Genomic DNA, 16,800 nt, shown 5'->3' with positions numbered 1-16,800 from the left:
CACAGCGTAACTTAAACCCTGGACTGGTGGATGGATTCCTTCCAAGCAATTCCATGCCCTCTGAAAGAATGGTAGATACACAATAAACCAAACCATATCACCAAGGTCCTGGCATGGTCCATGGACCAGGGGCCAAGAAGAATCTACCCCCAATCCTCACCCCCATCTAGGAATCTAGAATGAAAGCATGGACGCCCAATGGCTAGGGACATTTAGAATCACAGTGATCACAGAATACACTTAAATTTTAGCAAACTGGAAGATGGCCAACATTCCTCTCCTTCCACAGAGATGGTTGGTCAATTCCTGTTGAGTTCCTTGAAATATATGAGTGTTTATCGCAGCCAGCTCCCTCCCTTATGCTTAAGTTTGCTTAAGTTTATCTCTGTTGTTTTCAACTTAGAAGAATCTTAAACGCAGCCAAAAAATACATGTGAACAAAAATTTCTTGGGAATTGCTGCAGCCTTTAGGCTATCCACACGTTAGTGTAAAGAGATAGAACTGGTGAGCACTCACTTAGGCTCAGATGTCCAAATACTGAAACTGAAGGGTGGTTGAGTTGGTTATAGTTGAAAATGGCTAGAATCTCATAAAGCATTCTAAAAGGTCACATAAATGTTATCAGGGATGCCAGGAGGTTATAGCATAATGCAACCTTGTCCACAGCATAACTTGGTAAATGTTTCTAATATTTTACTGGCTTGGTAATTTCTGTGAAGTCTGTGTCAGGTTGAATACAAAGTGGGAAGAAATTGAGAATTCCAGAAATATTGCAGCATTGAAGGATAGACAGAAATAAGCCATTACTATAGAGATCCATGTACAACAGACATCTAATCATTTTATAAATGGAGATTAGAGAGGGAGAGTTGGAATACTAAAGGAAAAGGAAGGAAAAATGCAAAGTTTAAAGCAAATTGTTTTGCAGGTTTGCTGCTGAGTCACAATCTTTTGACTTTACCATTACACCAAAAAAATCAGAATGGTTTAAATTTGCAAATTTATATCATAAATGAAACATAAAATCTTGGCACTGGTGGTTTACACCTGTCATCATAACTGCTTGATTGTGATTTGAAGCCAGCCTGAACAGAAAAGTCTGTGAGGTTCCATATCCAATTAACCAGGAAAATGCTGGACTAGAGGCATGACTCAAATGATAGCACACCAACTATGAACAAGAAAACTGAGCCAGAGCATGAGTCCCTGTGTGAAACCATGGTTCCAGCAATAATTACTAATAATTAACTAGCTAAACACAGATATGAATATATACATGTAAACTAAATCACCCAGAATGTGAATCTTAGTCCCCTCCTGTAAGACTATCCAAAACTATTTTTAGGCAGTATAGAGTGACATAACTTTTTAGTTATGTTTTATGTGTGATATGTCATATACAGGATATTGAACATATTACAAGCAACATGCAAATAAATGCAGCAGGAATGAATGAGTATAAAACAGACTAGTTGGAGAACGAGCTTATCCAGTTGTTTAAAGGGTTTCTTCTTTGAGTGTCTAAAGGGCAAAGAAGGTGAATGAAGTAAGTTCCACCATTACCACCACTCCCATTAAGAATGCATTTATACCCTTTCAGTCCATTATAGACTGCTGTGATTTCCATTTGCAGACTTTTTTTTTGGCTTATTGAAAAAAATATTCTATCTTTTAATATTAAACAATGCTTTCTTTTATTTTTAAGGAAATCTATGTGGAACTGACTTCTCAAAGTGTCGATGTCTGTGGTGTAGCTTCCTTCTAGCCAAGGATGCTCATTTTTTTATTTTTATTTTTTTACTTTACCAGGTTTATATTCGTATGTGGGGAGCGTAAAGACTAATGAGGATGAGGAACTAGGTGGAACAAGGGGATAGGGTTTGGAGTAATGGCATGAAATTAAGAAAAGGGAAATTTAGGTTGATTACCAATTACCAATTGAAAATCTTCTTAATGTTGGGGTCTATTAGACTGTAGGGTAATCTACCAAGAGAAGTAGTGGGACTCCCATTGCTTAGATGTTTAAAATTAGAGTGGACAGAGCACATCAAGGACACCCCGTGGTGAACCATCTACCCCATTGTGTGGAATGAGTAAGTTCACCTTGGTTGCCTTTATGAGCTGTAGCTTCCATAGGCCTGGGGAGAGAGGAGAAAAGCCAGGTCTGCCCTGTTCAGCTCAGGCTTTGCCCAAGTGATCAGAATGATCATTTTAAGTATTTCTTCTGCTTCTCATCCGACTGGACTTTTGGTTATTTCAACAGAACAAGAGGCAGTTCTGTATCGATAACAACCTCCCTAAAATAAGTGTCTCCTACTTGGGAACTGACATCTTTGCTTAGGATTACAGAAACATGCATGTTATTTGGCACTGTGTCTTCTCAGTAAAGTAAAAATTAGAGTAATCAAGTGACTTTTTACTAATATGTCTATCAAGGGGTTTTTCTCTTTTTTTGTGGGGGGAGGAGCAGGATGTGTCTTAAAGCCAGATGGAAGGAGTATGAGAAATGGAAATGGAACCCTTCTGTTAGAAATTTATCAACATGTTTTGGTGGCCAAAGAAAGGAGAGAAATGCATATAATGCATATAATGAGGAGACCCACTTGTCACTCAGAAATTAATTTCAAAATAAGGAATTTTACTTAATGGAGAAAGTCTAGAAATTAGAGCAGATATTAATAAGACCTATTGCTTTTCAGGTCCTATTATCATTTACATACTTATTTCTCTCTTTATGTGCCAATCCTGGGGCTTGAACTCAGTGATCTGGATGTTGTCCCTGAGCTATAATTATGCTCATAGCTAGTACTACCAGTTGACCTATAGCTCCACTGTGTGTGTGTGTGTGTGTGTGTGTGTGTGTGTGTGTGTGTGTGTGTTTAGTGTTTAAAGCAGTTAATTGTAAAAGAGCCTCACCTACTTTCCTTCCCATTCTGGCTTCAAATCATGATCCACACAGCTCAACCTCATGAGTAGCCAAGGTGATTAGCTACTCAGCTATGAGCCACGGATCCCAACTCTTAACTCTTATTATTTTTTGTACTTTCAGATAGCGTTTGTCTCAGTTATAATCAGATCAAAAGGTTCTCAGATCCACATAGGTAATGGTCTCTTTGGATAACATTTCTCTATTCTGGGTTAAATAAATATGTCCAGAAGTGAGCAGAGCATGAATGAACACACACTTTGCTGTGAGTCGAGTGTGATTTGTTTCATCAAAAGTCAAGTCAAAATTTAAGTGCCATTGTAGCCATGGCAAAACCTTAGAGGGTGGTCAGGCTATTAAGAGAGAATGAGTTTTGTTCTCACACAAGCTTGTTATTACACAGCAATGCGGCAAACTCTGTGCTTTGTCTCTTCCACATGCACCTGCTTGCCCTTCCATTTTCCAGTGTGAGTCGAGGCAGCATGAGGCCCTTCCAATAAAACAGTGAGCCCTAATCAATCCTTTTCCCTTGTAAATTACAGAGTCTTGGGTTCTGTTACTGCTACAGAAAATGGACAAGACCCATCTGTATGTTACTTGTTGAGCTGTCAAGATGTAGGGAGCCAGGAAACGAGATATGAAATCCAGGTATCCCTCCCTCCAAAATAGTCTCTTTTCCAAGGTCATTCAGAAAGGGGCTGAATGTCTCAGGAAAGTGGGCAGAGAAAAATCTGATGTTCTAGAGCTCATGTTGAGTAGACTGGGTCTCTATCAAGCCAAGACCAACGGGTGCCGACCTTCTTTCACCTGCACTCTCCTTGCAGGCAGCTGTTATACATATAATCCAAGTTCTGGAGAGACAGCAATTTGTAAGAGAAGTGTTGATGAGGGTGGAGGAGGGGAGGAACAGATAAGAGATTATTAAGGCAGGCAGTGTGGTCACAGCTATAATCCTAGCTACCTAGGCAGAGATTGTAAGAACTACAGTTCAAGGTCAGCCCAAACAAAAACTTTCTAATAACTCCTCTCAGCCAATAGCTGAACATAGTGAAACATGCCTGCCATCACAGTTATTCAGGAGAACTGTGCTTCCAAGAAACCCCAGGCAAAAAGTTCTTAAGATTCTGTCTTAAGAGAAAAAGCTTAACATGTTGACATGCACCTGTCATCACCACTATGATAGGAATCATCAATAGGTAGAACATTACCTGGACCAGTCTAGATGAAAATTAAAATGCTATCTCAAAAATAGTGAGTAAAGCAGGGTGTGGTGGCTCACACCTGTAATCCCAGCTACTCAGCTGAGAGCTGAGGATCAAGGTTCAAAGTCAGCTCAGACACAAAAGGACCTGAGACTCTTATCTCCAATTAACCTCTAGAAGATGGGAAGTGGGGCTTAGCTCAAGGGTAGGGTGGTAGCCTTGGGCTGAAGGGCTCAGGGACAGTGCCCAGGCCCAGGGGTAGACTGATAGTCTTGAGCTGAAGAGCTCAGGGAGAGCACCCAGGCTGAGTTCAAGCCCCATGACCCCTCCCCCCCCACAAAAATAGCCTAGAATCAAGAATCAACTGGTAGAGTGCTTATCTTGTTGTCTTGTCTTGCAAGAATGAATCATTGAGTTAAAAACCCAATATTGGGGGCAGGGAATGTGACCTAGTGATAGGTTATTTTCCTAGCATGCATGAAGACCCAGGTTCCATTCCTCAGTACCACATATGTAAATAACATCAGAAATAGTGTGTGGCTCAAGTGGTAGAACTCTGCCCTTGAGAAACCCCAAGGACAGGGCTCAGAACCTAAGTTCAAGCCCCAGGACTGGCAAACAAATAAATTAAAAAATATGTATAAAATTTGGGCCAGGAGTGTGGCCTAGTGGTAGAAAGCTTACCACAGAACTAAAAAAAAAAAATCCCTAAAGTGCTGAAACAGTAGAAGAAAGAGGGAGCGAGGGAGAGAATGGGGGAGAGAGAAAGAGAGGGAGGGAGAGGAAGAAGATTAGAATTGTGTTTTATGCATCTCACATGCTTTCCTCTATTTCCATTTCTTCCTTGTGTGGAGTTCTTTCTGAATTCCCACATGAAATAAATACTTTCTAGAAAAAAAATCTATACCACTTTTCCCCCTTAGGGAGAAATTTCTTCTAGAACATGTGTGTGTACACAAAGACATGCACCTTTCAGAGTTTGACACTACAAAGTCTTCTGTTCTGAAACTTGCTACTTGAGATGAGACTGACATGGTACTTACTGGCGAAGTTATCAAGCAATAGGCTGTCCCCTCTGTCTAGGTGCTCATCATAATGGTCTCACTCCAGACTGCCTCCCCACCAGAGATGAGCTGACTACATCATCCTCAGAGCGAGCATGGAGGAACGAGCAAGAGACCCAGAGGAAGAGGAAGTTCAAACACAGATTTCCCTTACTCCTTTCCCCTTTGCAATCTCTGCTGACAAAGAAGACTGCTATTTGACAAATTACCTTTTCTAAATAAGGAAGCAAGCACCTGACAACTCAGGGCCTCCTGTGGCCAGGCTGGCTCTCTACCTCTTGAGCCTGCCAGCCCTGTTCTTTGCTAATTATCTTTCAGATTGGATCTTAAGCACTTTTCTGAACAAGCTGGCCTTATGACCTTTCTACTCTCAGCCTCTTGTGTATTTAGGATTAAAGATGTGAGCCACCAGGCAATACATTTGTTTTGGTGATACTAGGATTGAAACTCAAGCTCTGTACTTGTTAGGCCAAAGCCACATATAGTTCAGCCAGGTTCTCCAGTCCTTTCACTTGCTCTCTTGGAAGAGATTTCTTGTTCAGTCAGCATCGAGCCTCACAAACTATTGGGAAATCCCCAATCTGCAACCACAGTAGATGAAAATCAAATCGAGAATCTGAGCTTTAAGTTTTTGAAGTGTCATATAACTTAAAGCAACACCATGGAATTTTCAAAGTCATCCATGTTCAGTTTGAAAAATTGCATTTGTAGCCTAAAAATGTCTAATCTTTTACTTTTTGTGTTCAATTTAAGGCAACGAACATCTTTTAGAGATGATGATAAAATAGCACTTTACATGGAAACAATTTTAAAACAATTTAATATGTATTATTCCTTTTTATATAAAGCAATGCTTACCTTTTAGTATCAAACATTATGTTAATTTCATTATACCTTGGTTTCATTAACCAATTGGTAGAAGAAAAATGAGGTTAAAGATGTATGCCAGTGACTTTCTTAATAAATTTGTGCCTAGCAATAGATATTTTAAATTCATGATCACCTAATGTATTTTCTACCATACTTGTTGATGTAGGGTTTCAGATAGGAGTGCAATATGCAGATCCCATAAGTATCAAGGAATCTCCCCCTGGAGACAGTAACTAAGAATACCTCAACACTGGTTTCTATGCTGAAAGTTCAGATTCTATCTTACAGGATGTAACTTACATTGCTCCTGGAGTTCTGAAACATGCAAAATCCCCACTGCTCCCCACCAGTACCACCTCTGGGTTTCATCAGTTAACTGCTAAAGATCAATGACTCATTTATCAGCTGTGCCCTAAGACTCAGTGGTGAAAAACATTCCAAAAGCTTTGCACCTTAATTCCATGTGACTGTTCAAGGATCTATACTACCCGAAGAGCAACTGGTAAAACACAACTTCTTTTCACAGGCTATCCACCTTTCTCTGTGATCTCAAAACTGGGTGGTTGAGGGAGAGCTCCAGCTGGCCCTGAAATACCCTTCATGGAAGGTTAGCAAAGCCTCAGAGTGGATTCCATATCTCCACACTCCCCAGCAAACTATGTAAAGTAGCAAGTCTAGGGGTGAGTAATCTATCTACCGATGAGGTAAAAGAAACTGTCAAAGCAGGTATCGTTTCTAATATCCATGAGCTAGTAAGAAGCTTGAAAGAGCACTGGAACCAAGGGGTACAACTTCAAGCTGCTTGTAAGCTTTAAATGGTTAACGTTGTTAAAATGTACTCTTCTACATTGTGTTAACAAGAGAGCATTTGAGTATTTCAGAAAGAAAATGAGAGAGAAGCTAAGTATATATAAATACCAGAGACTACACATTTCATATTTCTCAAGTTTTGTATTTTTTTTTCTTTTTTAGAATATACTGAGATTACTTTCTTGGCTAGTGCTCTATCACTAGAGCCACACATGAGGTAGAGCTTCTTGTTGGTCATATTGGAGATGGAGTTACATAAACATTTCCACTTTGACAGGCTTCAAACTTTGAGCCTCAAATCTCAGCCTCCTAAATAGAGCTAGGATTATAAGCATGACCCATCAATACCCAGCTTCAAGTTTGGTTATTCCATCCTAGCACCCACTGAATGAAGTGAAATGAGGGCAGATTGTATGCAAGAAAGCACATGGAAGTGCATAAATTATACTAGTTTAAATTTGCTTTGCATCTTGATGACCGGATATATATATATATATATATATATATATATATATATATATATATATAAAACAAAAGAACATCTAATACTTTGAAAAGGGCATGATGTAGCTGTGTGTTGGTGGCTCACAGGCCTGTTCAAAGCAAGCCTAGGCAGGACAGTCCATGTGACTCTATCTCCAATTAACCTCCACAAACCCAAAAGTGGAGCTGTGGCTAAAAGTGTTAGAATGCTATCCTTAAGCCAAAAATTTCAGAAACAGTGCCGATACCCCGAGTTCAAGCCCCACAAATGATAAACAACAAGAAAGACTTGGTGAATAAGATTATCTTCACATTTTTTTTGAAGGGAGCTGTTTTACTTGATTAATTAATACCACAGCAGAAACCCAACAGACTTTACCATAAAGCAATGCCTTTAAATCTTGACCTTCCAGTCTCTGTCCATAGCTACAGTAACTACTCACACCTGAGCACAAGGGACACTTACATGATTTCTCTGAGCCTAGGGATGCTTGTTAATGATTGGGAAAGGCAGCTATTGGTATTTGAAGACTTCAAAGCCCACGTGTTTGTTGGTGCCCTGCACTCAATACTTTGTGGCCAGTGCAAGTGTTCATTGAATTGTGGTATCATGACACAAAGGTATATGCAAGAGCATCTAGTAAGGAAGTTTGGGGTGTGCCCGTCAGAGCTGCAATACTGAAATACAAATGAAAGTGGTATACCATAGTTTAAAACAACAACAAAAACATGCAACAGCAAGTGCACTACTCCAGCCTTTTTAGACTTGATCAAAGAAGAAATCAGCCACAACGCATCCAGTTTAACAGGAAAACAAAAACAAGAAAAAAAACCACCCATACAGCTTCCCAACTCCTACTGGGCTCTAAGGCCAAAGGATCAAGAAACAATGGGAAATGATAGAGGCCCTGTAACTGTGCTTTGCTCCCATAATAGAATCCACAGCAACTGTAATGTCTTGTGCTCCTCGGCAGTTCTCCAAGCTGTTTGAAATGCACTTCGTGGGATTGAAATGACCCTGGCTAGCAGCTAGGTGATGTGTCCCTGTTTGCAACCAGCGTGTCCTTCAGTAGCACTTGCCATTTTGTTCCTAGATGAAGGACGAATCTGGTTACTGGCACCCTGGTTTACCGTGGAGCATAGCAGCACAGCGCCAGAAAGGCATGTCGAGAGATCTGACGTCAATGGAAACCGCAGAGGATCATAATGCTGCACAACAGGTGCACAAAATAGATGTTCAAAATGGCTTCTATTATTTGGCTTTTTTGGAGTCCAATCAGAATCAAGAACAATAGTGGCCATTTCAGATAAATTACTTGTGCACATTCTTGCAGACTGAGCAGCTGTAAAGAAGCGGGGTTGGGGGAGGGCTGGCGGGAGGCATTGCTGTTTGGAAGGTGGGTGAGAATATATTTGTAATGTGTATACAGAAGACTCCGTATATTAAATTTCTCGCCTTTCATGTGCGATGATAAAAGTAGTTTTCTTTCCAGGATTGCATGTTTCATTAATACCACATTTTAATAATTAAAGAGCACAACTCTGGAGGCAATAAATAGCTCAGATAAAAGTTCACAGACAATCCATTATTTTTCCTCACATGGTCCCTCTGAAGAGCCCATGGAGAGGCAGTTTAATGATTTAAGTTCTAAAATGGGTTGTTTAATAAAAGATCTTTCTTTAAATATGTAGTTTCGTTCTAGAGGATCTTCTGTCAGGTGCGGAGTTATTAGCGGTGAGGGGTGGGATATAGGCGGGTGCTTCCCCGCCCCTAATTCTGCCCACTCCTGGCTGCTTTGGTTGCATTGGGGTTTCTCTTTGAAAGGAGAGGGTCTCTTGTCATTATTATCTCTCTGTGAGCATATTCTATTGTAATAGACACAATTCAGAGAGGAGGGCAAAAAATAGGCCCTTATGGAAGCTGGATAACTGGGTGTGGTAGAGCTAAACTATTATGAGTGTACACTCCTAATGAAGATGTCACGGTAAGGGGGTTGCAAGAGTACACAGACGGAGTCCAGTTCCATTGTTATAAATATACAAGGAATAATCCCCACCTTTAAAAGGAACCCCCGACACCTGTCATTTAAGAAGTCATTTTCCTGCAGAGACCTCTGCTCTTTAATATTCCATAGCTTCCAATTTGCAGGATCTTTCCCTGAACTTAGTCTTTTCTCCAATAATAAAAAGATGCCCTGTTCCTAGGATTTAAATCTGAGAAACAGTTACATGTAACACCAAAGAAAAAAATAGTGCCTTTTTTGGTGATGTAAAAATAAGGAAGCAAGAAATGTGAACCCTAATGCCCCCATGTGCTGAGAAAAAGAAATAAAGGAAAAGAGCCCTAGGTTTTAGTTGTAAATACTCAAATGGAAAATCGAAATTAGGGTGGAAAAAAGACATGTGCTTTCATGGAAGTGTTGAAGAAACAATTAAGAGCTGCATCCTTTTGCAGTGGTCCTTATGCGGATGTGGAGGTGAGACTGGGAGGAAAGTGAAAGGAGGTGTAGAAGACAAGAGATGCTCAGATGACATAACGTGCTACTGCTTCGGCTGCCTCTGATGGATTGCTGTTTGGCTATCGCGTGGGTCTGACGAATTGCTCTCACAGTTTATACACCCAAACTGTGCAAATATGTACCATAAATCTTTTCCTCCTTCTATTTCTCCTGGCCTTCTCTTTTTCCTCTCTCTTAAAGGAGCATTTTAGAGTGTGGATGACAGCAGCAGGGGAGTCAGGATGCATCAGTTAGAGTCACTTGTGTGTGCTGTTTTTCAATTGTTGATTTGGGATAATACTTGGACTGAAGATAGAAATTCTACATTTTCATCCACAGGGAAACATATTTGCAAAATACTCCCACACCTCGCAAAACAATCCTTCCCCACAACCACACTTGGGTAGATTTGTTATTATAAATATGTGTGAGATTCAGTGTTTGAAGTTCTGGTCAATAGGGAAGTTTTAGATTTTTTTTTGTCTCTTTTGCAAGTTTTACAATTATTCAGATACTTACATGGAGGTGTGTTTTGTAAATCAACTGTGCCTTTTCCCCAATGGAGGCCTAGCCAATATTTGTCACCTGTGCTGTTCAAATTGAGAGGAAATCAGACATAATCCTTCGGCTGGGAAGGAAGAGAGAGGAATGGGTGGGTGGGTGTGGGCTAGCCCCTCCCACAGGGACTAAATGCAGAGGGAGCCATTCAGAACCGACCTACAACATGGGATATGACCTTCCAAACAAGCGCACTTGCCATGTCTGATGTTTCTTTTCCCTTTTCTAAAATACACTGCAGTTCAGTTCTCATATATAATCTGCTGGGTAGAGAAACTAAAGGGAAAGTCATTGCATTAAAAACAAAACAGTATGGGAAGGTATGAGAATATTTTGCTATTGGCAGTAATTTTTACTTTTTCCCTCTCATCATTTTCATGGCTTTCCATATTGAAAACTATGGACTGGGAAGCCAAAAGGCCTTTTGTGGGAAAAAAAAAATCTCACTCTCAGATCCCAGCCCAAGCTGCCACTGAATCGACAAGGAAGGTTCAAACAAGACTGTTGCTTGATGCTTCACTTCCCACTTTTGTTTCTTATGAATAAGAACACAGGCAAGCTCAAAGACTGCTTACGTGAAGGCTCCACCTGTCTCTCCTGATCCTGCGACCTCAGTATTCTCCTGGAAAATGGGAGCAGGAGAGCAAAAGGTGCTGCTTTAAGCTGAGGCTGTTGGCAGAAAACTCAATGTTCTAGCTTTTCAAACTAGCTGCAGAAAATCTCTCTTCTGTTCTTTTTCCTTCTTTTTTTTTAAAGACTTCCTCCTTTCCTGTCAGTTCCATTCATCTTTTTGCTGAGTGAAGTTTAGGGGGGAAAATGCTACTGTGTGGTAGTTAGAAGGGAAAAGTAAAAGCTTTGTTCAATAAATGAACCCTGAAGTAAGAGCTTATTTTCAGGAGTAGGGCATTGCATCTGTGAGTGTTCATCCAGCTAGTTAGTGATTAGTCCTATACTTGGTTGTCTCTATTTATGTTTCTTTATTTATAAATCCCACATCTTATGTGATCAAAAAATAAAAGAGACTAGGATTCAATAAACAATAATTGCTTAGGAAACCTTAATAATTCTTACTGATCCTAAGGCCAACATTGATTTAAATATTAGCTTTGCCAGGAGCCAGTGACTCAGACATATCATTCTAGCTACTTAGGAGGGTGGGATTTGAGGATTATGGTTCAAAGCTAGCTTGGATAGGAAAATCCCATGAGACTCTTAGCTTCAATTAACCACCAAGACAGAAGTGGAGCTATGGTACAAGTGGCAAGATGACAACTTTGAGCAAAAAGCCAATCAAGAGTACAAGCCCTGAGTTCAAGCCCCAGTGCTGATAACAAAAAAATGGAAACATGTTTCTGCATGGATAAATTCTACTGACTTCCATGATTAGCTATTTTGCTACATAACTTTAACAAAATCACGGTATATAAAATTTAAGGGTTTTTTGCATGTATTTGCTGATTCTGGTCGCCTCAAATGTTAGCAAGTCTTTATTTTAATTACATAATGTTACAGTTCAATAGCACTACATTTTAAATCATCAGCATATATTGCTTAATGGGAGAATGGCTTCTTCAAATTCTCCATATTGTCATGAGAGGAGAATTTTGGTTTACAGTACAGGATGTGGGCATTATCATGTACTATGCATGTGCCAGGCACTTAACGTGTGTCTTCTAGTTAATGTCCCCACAAAATTTGAAGTTATTTTTTGTTACCATTATATTGAAGGCTAGAAAACTAAAACCAAGGCACACAACTCTGAGATGGCATACAAATCTGGATCTGTGACTCAGAGCTAAGGTTAACAACTGTTGCAGCTCACTTTTATCCCACATCCTCTCCTTACTCCAGGAGAGAAAGATGGGAAGTGACAGAAAGCAGGTGTCCATGTCCTGACTGCATTGCAAACAAAGGGAACACGCCCAAATGCCAGCCCAATCCACAGGACAGAGTGCATGGGCTTACATGTCGGGGGACGTTGGGACAGAGGGGTGATCAGGAAGAGCAAGAACTGGGAAGAAATTTGACCTTTCTCTCAATTTGCTCTGAACATCTCTAGGGAGACTCATAATCAACCACTTGCCACCCTGTGCTCATGTAATCTGCAGAGGAGAAGCAGTATATGTGTTTAAGGGGGGTGGGTTTTGAGGGGCAAGTGTGTGTACACTCTATATGGGGTTCAACTCCACTGACATAGACTTTCCCAAAGCTGCCTGGGCCTTGATGTCTGGCCCTAAGGCTAAGCAGAAAAAGACATGCAGGAAAGGACAAGAGACCTCAAAGGCATACACACCATATCTTGCATCCGGGTAACTTGAACAAAAAGGAGAGGAATTAGGTTTGCAGCAGGCAAGAGGTTGGTCCTAGTAAGATACTTGTCTTCTAAGGATACCGTCTCTCCTCCCTTCTCACACATGTGTGCACATGTATTCACATATGTGTGCACTTGCACAGAAACACAGTCCATACATGGACATGCGTCCGCGCGCGCGCGCGCACACACACACACACACACACACACACACACACACACACGTAAGCACATATGCACACGCACGCACCCTGAATGAACTGTTTCAGTCTTATCTCAGACACACAAATAGGTCCCCATCCTGAAGCTCCATCAACTTAAAACTGCCTAAGATTTTTTGACAAGGAAAAGAAAAAGACATTCATCCTACAAATTATAGTTAATGCCATTGCAAGTCAAGTATCTACGAGCTTCAACAATTGATGTACGTGTTGTGCTTAAAGTCTGAACAAAGACCCACAATTACTTCTCAAGTTGGAAGAGGTGGGAGGGAGAGGAAATCAGGCTCTGCGAAGATATTTGTCACCTGCAGGGAAAGGCTAGAGGAATGGTCGTACTCGCTCAAGAAAGGGACAGGATGAAAATCGTCTTGGCTCTGTGGGGAAATGGCCTTTTGTTCTGGGGATTGCCTGTCCATGTATCTACATGAGCTTGTTCGTAGAGTTAAAAAGGGAAATCAGATATGTGCTCTTTGATGTTCATGTAGCAAAAAACAATCCTTTGACTGAAGGAAATGGCCAATGCATTGTGAAGTTTCAAGTCAGGTTCCAAGCCATGCTTCTAGCCCTGTTTTTCTAGTTTATTGTTTTTACACTGATTATTTTTAGGACAGTGTTTCACTTCTTGTCTAATGCTCACTGGAGCTGTGATCTGCCTAATTTTGGCTCCCCAATATTGCACATATCACCAGAGCCAGCCTCTCTCTGGGGAACTGGAGTCCCTGAACTTTTCTGCCCTAGCTAACCTTAGCATCATGATCCTCCTGCTGGTCCGTCTCATTAGGTGGGAATGACAGACTTGCGCAACTGCACACAGCTCTTGATTGAGGAGAAGACTCGAACACCTTTCCACCAAGGCTGTTCTTGAATTTTGATCCTCCTGTTCTCAACATTCCAAGTAGTTGAGATTACAGGCATGAGCCACAGGTGCCTGACCCTTACCTTTTTATTTATATCTAAGAAAAAAATCTACTTTTAAAACAGAACTCCTATTCTATTTTTTAATTGAAGAAAATATTTAATCTCTCTCCAATTCCTTGATCTCCTTTAAAGATTCTTCCATCTTATTCTTTAAGAAAATCATATCATACTGTTTCTCATTCTGTAACAATATTTTTTGAGACAGCTTTTCATATATTTCTTGAGAGAAACATTTAGACTGTCAAGCAAAATCACTTCTCAGGAGTCATTTTGCAAATCAAAAATACATAGCATTTTCAAAGGGCAAATCTTCAAAAATTCTCTAAAAATTTTAAATCCCAATTGCCCTAAATGACATCACATATATATAGTCCACATACAGATGTATGTGCATGTAAATACATAGACACCGATCTATACAAACATACAGGAGTTTACCTTTACCTGTGTGGGCCCTGTTTCAAGAACCCCAGAGTTGCAGAGAAATTCAAGTAGTAACAACCTTTCTTTCTTTTCTCTATGTATAGATCTGCCAGGAAATTGAAATTATAAAATAGGCATAATAATAAAAGATTGACAACAATCATTCTTAACAACTTACTGCAGCTCCCCCCAGCCCCCTTCTCTTGTCAGTCGTGTACCTTGAACTCAGGGCTTGGGCACTGTCGTTGGGCTTTCTCAAGGCTAGAGCTCTAACACTTGAGCCACAGCACCAGGGCTTCATGCATGCTAGGCAAGCACTCTATCACTAAGCCACACTTCTGGCCCTAGGTTTTGCTTTTTGTCTGGCACATGCCTGAACTGTAACCCACTTTCCACAGTTACTAAGATGGCAAGCCTGTGACACCATACCTAACGTTTTCCAGTGACAAATCTTATGGACCTTTTTTCCTATAATCCTCCTGTTCTTTTCTTTCTAAGTATCTGTGATTCTATGCTTGAGTCATCCTCACTCAGTTTGAATACTTCTTTACAAGGAAAGCATCGAAACCCTTCCTGTCCTCTCCTTGTCACAGCTTTTGGGGCATTCAGCACTTAAATTCTATGAGGTATTATTTAAAACAGTTTAAGCTATGTTTATTATACATACATGAGAAAAAAGTCCCCATGTTATATTGTAAGCTTAGAAGAGCTCCAAGAGAATATCAAGAGGGGACTGGACTAGATTAACCAAGCCAAGAGTAATTATAAAACTAAAAGTACAATCTTATCACTTTCTTATTTGCTGTGTTAGCTTATTTCTATTTTATCCAGTGCCAAAACAGAATAATACTTTACTAATGCAAATTAATTAGCCTTCCGAATTCTATTTGTAACCCCAACAAAGGTATGGATAATGATGAAGAAAGTGGTAAAATGATCAATTCCTTTTCTTTTTGAAAGGTATATATGTCTCAGATCAATAAATCACCTATAATTTCAAAATAATCTCAGGGGTCAGTAGTTCACTGGTCTTATTCATTTAGCTTTAGTTAGCACCAGGAATTTTGTATGGACTAGAGAGCAGCTGAGATTAAATATGTATTTATTTATAAACTGGGCCATTGTTTACAATTTTTGGAATTCTTGGCATCATCATACCCAATGTGGCACAATTAATCAGGGTTAAAAGTCCAAGTTACTCATCTAAAGGGAACAACTCATACCTGTTGCTGTTGTGGTTTTTATTTTCTCCACTTTAGCCTTATTTACAGAAGTAATTTGCTCCAAAACAGCCATAGAAATTAAGCTTTACATTCAGTGTTTTGTGTTCAAAACTAAGATTCTCCACCCGTCATCTCTTTTTGATAAAGCTTGGTGATGCCTACTCTAAAGAACTGAGGAACAGAAGCACTCCTGGAGATTGCTGTATTCGACTGAAGGTCAGGAGAAATGAGTTAATACTCTTGTTTAGAGGAAACCGAAAGAAAAATGAAAGACTTCTCTTCTGTTTCTATCACTTCACCCCACAGATTTCCAGATGTTTATAAATGTTTAAAAGTCTCCAAAAAAAGTCCAAGTCACAGGTGACTGTTTAGTGATATGATCTGGGAATGTCACTTTACAGGGTGTCTTCCAATGGAATGAAGCATTGAGTGTTGATTCTGATTTCCATTGTTTCTAAAGATCTGTCTTGGGCCACACATGAATATTGCCTCCCTAGAACCACATTAGGCTTGAAACGGAAAGCAATATTGGCTTTCATTTGGGTTCTGTAAGGAGCCTGGGTGTAATTTGAGTACATTTGTTTCTACATACATCATATATTTTTCTTCCTTAATGTATGTCTGATAAATTAGTGTGATATGGACTGATTTCATTTCTTCTGGGTGTATGTCTAGAAGTGAGCTTGCTGGATCATACAGTAGTTCTATTAGTTAATGTTTTTCATAATGACTGTAGCCATTTATTTCTCTCCAGCACTGTACATAGGTTTCTATTTTTGACATTCTTTTTGATAGTCACCATTCTTGAATTGATGAGATTGTTCTGTGGCTTTTATTTAGGCTCCCTTGATAATTTCCAATGTTGAGTATTTTTTTTTAATTTTTTTTTGCCAGTCTGGGAGTTTGAACTCAGGGCCTGAGCACTGTCCTTGGGCGTTTTTCCTCAAGGCTAACACTACCATTTGAGCCACAGCACCATTTCTGCCTTTTTTCTGTATATGTGGTACTGAGGAATCAAACCTGGGTCTTCATGCATGCTAGGCAAGCACTCTAACACTAGGCCAAATTCCCAGCCCCAATGTTGAGTATTTTTAAAATGTTTGTTGGCTTGTCCTTATTTTTAAATAAGAAATATTTTAGGTATACTGCTACTTTTTAAATCAGTATAGAAATAACTATTGGATTTTTTTTCCTGCACTTGAATTTTATTGCATTCATCATAGTTTCTTGATATTAACCACCAGTCAGAAGTATTTCTTGCAAATATCCCCTTCAATTCTGGATGTTATCTC

This window comes from Megascapheus bottae, chromosome 7 (genome assembly GCF_031878675.1).
Source record: "Megascapheus bottae isolate mThoBot1 chromosome 7, mThoBot2.hap1, whole genome shotgun sequence".
NCBI lineage: Eukaryota > Metazoa > Chordata > Mammalia > Rodentia > Geomyidae > Megascapheus > Megascapheus bottae.
The sequence above is the reverse complement of the archived record's forward strand: the minus strand, read 5'-3'. Positions refer to the sequence as shown.